This window comes from Arvicanthis niloticus, chromosome 2 (assembly GCF_011762505.2).
Source record: "Arvicanthis niloticus isolate mArvNil1 chromosome 2, mArvNil1.pat.X, whole genome shotgun sequence".
Classification (NCBI taxonomy): domain Eukaryota; kingdom Metazoa; phylum Chordata; class Mammalia; order Rodentia; family Muridae; genus Arvicanthis; species Arvicanthis niloticus.
In genome coordinates this window covers 14,824,002-14,828,772 of record NC_047659.1, presented here as the reverse complement: position 1 = coordinate 14,828,772, position 4,771 = coordinate 14,824,002, and the positions used below count along the sequence as shown (strand labels likewise).

Genomic DNA, 4,771 nt, shown 5'->3' with positions numbered 1-4,771 from the left:
TTACTATTTGAATTTTAATTGTGTTGTTCTATTCTAGTTCTCAACTGAATAAGTACTTTACCTTGTTCCATCAAAAAAAAGTATTGTTTTTGGACAATGGTGGTGTATGCCTTTAGTCCCAGCACTTGAGAGAGAGAGACAGACATATCTCTGAGGCTGAAGCCAGCCTGGTCTACAGAGCAAGGTCCAGGACAGCCAGGGATACACAGAGAAGAGAAGCCCTGTCTCAAATACAAACCAAAAACAAAACAATAGTATCATAAATAGAACAGACTTCCATTTTCTTTCTTTAGGTGGCTGAGGCCACACTATTTTATAGCATTCATGGGGGTCAGTAAAGATATTACAAACCCAGAACAACTGTGGAAAATGAAGCCTCAGCCGAACCTGGAAGATGACAGTTACTTGGTAAAATAATGCCTATAAAAGGTAATAAATAAAATCTATATACTTCAAGTGTATTCTAAATCTCCTAGTGTTGGGAAGGGCACTCCTTTCTAATCTGCTGATCTCTGTGCTCAGGTGCCTGTAGCTGAAGCTGTATAGTACAATTGAAGTGACTTGACCAATTATCAGTGCTTAGCTGTATAACCTCCATTGTTCCCTGAAAACCCTGGGTCCTGCATTTCTATGAATCAACTGGACCAGATCATCCCTAGAGCCTTTGGGTCCTTTCTAACACCTGTGCTTCTGAGTTTGAAAGCAAAAGTCATGATGGCCTGTATAATAGTAGTTTTGTAAGCATTTTTATAGGTAGATTACTAGAGAGTTCACCATGTAATCAGTGACTCACTGCTTAAACCAAATGAACTGTTTTGTGTAAAGAATCAGTTGTCTCACTTTAGATCAATAGCAATGTTTCTTGCTACATAATTTAAAAGGTGGCAGGAATTTTTGGTGCCAAACAGTTACTGTTTGAAAATATTCAATGTGCAATTCTAAAAGTCACAAGCATATACGCCATAAAACAAAATTATTTTCATTTTTCCATTTATCTCTCTTACTTGCTGTAATGTAATGTTGAGCCAGAAAACTCTTCTTGCTGGTTCACTCAGGTTGTTTTAAAATGCAGAAATTACAGAGCCATTTTCTTTCTGGGTGGTGTGATTAGAAAGATATTGGATAGAAGAATGATTTATGTCAGGTGACAAGAGAACTCATCCTTAGACTCTGGCAACTGTGGGTACTGTGGGGATGATTCTGTGTGCAATGAGGACTAGAGCCTGAACATCTGACAGCAGTGGAAGCTTCTCCTCCAGCACACTTGGAGCTATGATAAAAGACTTAAATAAGCAAGCGGTTCAAAAAGAACATGATAGGAAACAATCTGTGGTCTTCATTTGAGTCTTTAAAATTTTTATTTCTCGTTATTCCCTGTGGAAACAACAAATTGTTCAACACAGTTTTTTTTTTTTTTTTTTTTTTTTTTAATTGCTGACTGGCACAAAACACAGTGGACAGAGAAGTATAATTTGTTGGAAAGCAGATTGTGTCTGCAGGAGTTCACTAGATAGTTAAATAGCTTTTTCTAAACTTTCTGATCATTAATTCATCTCTTTTAGAAATATAAAACAGAGTGTTGCTGTAGTAGGGACACATTCTGCTGTTGCCCCAAGGTGAGGGAACACAGGTGTGCATCAAGAGCCATGGATGGCAAGAGAGTGGAGGAGCTGCTGGCCAAGGCAGAGCAAGAGGAAGTGGAGAAGCTGCAGCTCATCAAGGTGCACAAGGAGCTAGAGCTGGAATTCGACCTGGGCAACTTGCTGGCTTAGGACCACAATCCCCCGACAGTGCTGCGCCAGGCCGGACCCTTACTGGAGGCTGAGCTGCGGGCTCTGGCTCCGGACAACATGCAGCTGCTCATCAACCAGCTACTGGCAGCTGCAGACCATGGAGTGCATGGAGGAGGCGGTGGTAGTGCGCTTGCTGGACCCTGCCATATGCCTGCCCAGCAAAAAGCTGCTGCCCTTGCCCCTGCCCACTGGCCTTAAGGGCATCCCATCCATCCCCAAAAGAAGACTAACCTCCTGCGGGACGAGGTGAGTGGCCAGTGGCGGTGCCTTGGGGCTACAAGCACGCACAGGATGACACTAAGGAATGGCTCATCAAGGTTCCTGCGAGCACCAACCCCATGGAAGACCAGTTCACCAAGAGGATTCAGGCCAAGAAAGAATGCGTGGCCAAGAAAGAGATGAACCTTCTGTGGAACCTGGCCCGCGAGCACAAGATGCAGATGCCCAGCTCAGCTGGGCTGCACCCTAAGGGACACCAGAGTAAGGAGGAGCTTCAGTGGGAAGCTTCCAGGAGCGCCTCCCCAAGGAGAAAACACCCTGACCCTCTGGCAAGAAGAGGAAGTTTCAGCCCCCCTTTGGGGACTTCCCAGCCAAGAAAAAGAACAAGTGGGAGCTACTTCAAATCATGAACAGTAATAAACCTCAGCTGACCGTGACAAGGGCCACCAACAAGCAGATGAGGGAAGAGGTCCAAGAGGAACCTGCCAAGAGGAGGAAGATGAGCCAGAAAGGCAAGAGAAAAGCGGGCCGGCCAGGACCTTCCTGCAAGAGAAAGGGCAGCCTGCCTGCTGGGTCAGGGAGAGAAAAGGAAAGGAGGCCTGGGAGGCAAGAAGCATTCCAGGCCACCTGAGTCAGGGGACAAGAAGACAGGAGTGCCGCGCCAAGGTGGGAAGAGGAGGAAGTAGTGTTCTCCCCTCTGGACCTGTTCTGAAAAGCTAGGACTATACTAAAGGTTAAGTTGTGCATGCTGCAGGCTGGCTCAGGAGGTGGCTGCTGTCCTCAGTGAGATTGACATTGAAGTGACAGGTTTGCCTCCCCAAGAGAGTCAGTGCTGGACTATGAACTAATGGAGACGCTGACTGGAAGTTAGTGTATTTTGGAACGTGAGAATTATAGAAATGATATGGTCAGAACCAGGAGTAAGTTAAGGCCTGCCTTTTTTATCTTGACTTTGGATACTGGGTAAGAGTTGATCAGATTTCTTAGTTATAGTAGATTGGTTTCAACATTTTTGCATTATTTTTGTAACAAAGCTTATATATTTATCAAAGGAAAGGAGGATGGGGGAAAATTATGTCCACCTGTGATTTACGAGTATTGTAAAGGTATGCTTTAACCTGATGTTGCTTTTAACTTTTACTGTTGGTAGTGGTTGTATGTGAAGTCAGTAACCTGGGTACCAGTATGGAGTGTGCTTGAGAAAAACAAAGGAGTTACAATGGTTATAAAAAGACCCCTCCCTGGGCGGTGGTAGCCCATGCCTTTAATCCCAGCACTGGGAGGCAGAGGCAGGCTGATTTCTGAGTTTGAGGCCAGCCTGGTCTACAGAGTGAATTCCAGGACAGTCAGGGCTACACAGAGAAACCCTTTCTCAGAAAAAAACCAAATAAATAAATAAATAAATAAATAAATAAATAATACATAAATAAATAAAAAATAAAAAGACCCCTTGTATTAGGAAAACTTTGCCACTAACTATTAATATTAAAAGTATAGTGCTTTTTGATGTTGGTTCAGGTTGTGCATTTGGCCAGTGAATTGCTTTAAGTGATATATTGGAATCACACTAAGTAATGGTAATTAACCTTAATTAACCTAAGTTAATAGTAATTAACTCCAGAAAATGGTTGTCATTTGGTTTGTAACTGATGGCTTTTGTTTAATTGGCTTGAGTTTAGCAAGTGCTGGTCTGGATTCAGTATGGAGCCAAGGCTGAGGTTAGAGAGGAGCAGCCACACCCAGCAGGAGAATTCATGTTTATTTCTGTCCTGGATGTTTCTCCCTGTTTCATAGTTTTATTTTTGGTCTTAATAAACCTATCTTTGCAAAATTAAATTATATATATATATATATATATATATATATATATATACATATATATATACATATATATATGTATATATATACAAAGAGTAAGACTATAAAATGAAATTCATACTTTCATTTATTGAAATCACCCTGCTACTCCTGCTGTTCTCATAAAACCACAAGCACATAATGAAATTCATTTCTATACTAGGATTGACTATTATTCCAAATCCTTTTCATTTTACCTAATAAATCCACTGCTGTTTCTCTGCAGAGTTGCCACCTTTGATCATTGTCATAGTGATACTACCTGGCTGAAGGAAGTAGCCCAGGACAACACAAACAATTTGGAAAGGACTTACATGATTTTTTTCACTCTTACACTTGAGAGGTTAGGTCACATTGTACCATAGATTCAGAAGGCAGAAGCCACAGATGACAGTGCCAAACACAGTCCTTCCTGAACTACTGGACACATTTAAATGGAGGTTTTACTGGATCTCATTGAACTCTTGAGTTCTCACTGGAACTCAGAAAGGAAGATATTGGAGAAGTGATGGCTAATGGAACTACAGAGCAGCAATTCAGTATCCCTGTTGACCTTTGCTCAAGATGCCTACTATGTCTGGTTGTAATGGAGAAAGGGAGAAAGTGGGGTTTTATCTTCTGAAGAAGAGACATAAACTTTACAATTGGATATTCCCCTGGATGTAAATTCCTTCCTATATTGCCATGAACAAGGGAGTTTACATTGCAAAAATGGGATTGTGGAAACACATGTCTGAATATATTAAAGCAATGTCTCCCCTCAAGGCATGTGCACAATAAGAAGATATAATCCAATTTGCATAAGATTAAAGGTGCAGGAGAACCATTGTTGCCTCTGGGAAACAGGACACCCTGGGGAAGTGGACTGTAGTACATGAATGGAACCTAAGGGTAGATTTATC

At 41.9% G+C, this 4,771-nt stretch overlaps 1 pseudogene; it reads left to right on the top strand.

The window, feature by feature from the left end:
• The first annotated feature begins 1,646 nt into the window (after window positions 1-1,646).
• LOC117702759 (ribosome biogenesis regulatory protein homolog) lies at window positions 1,647-2,698 on the top strand (annotated as a pseudogene).
• Window positions 2,699-4,771: the final 2,073 nt, after the last annotated feature.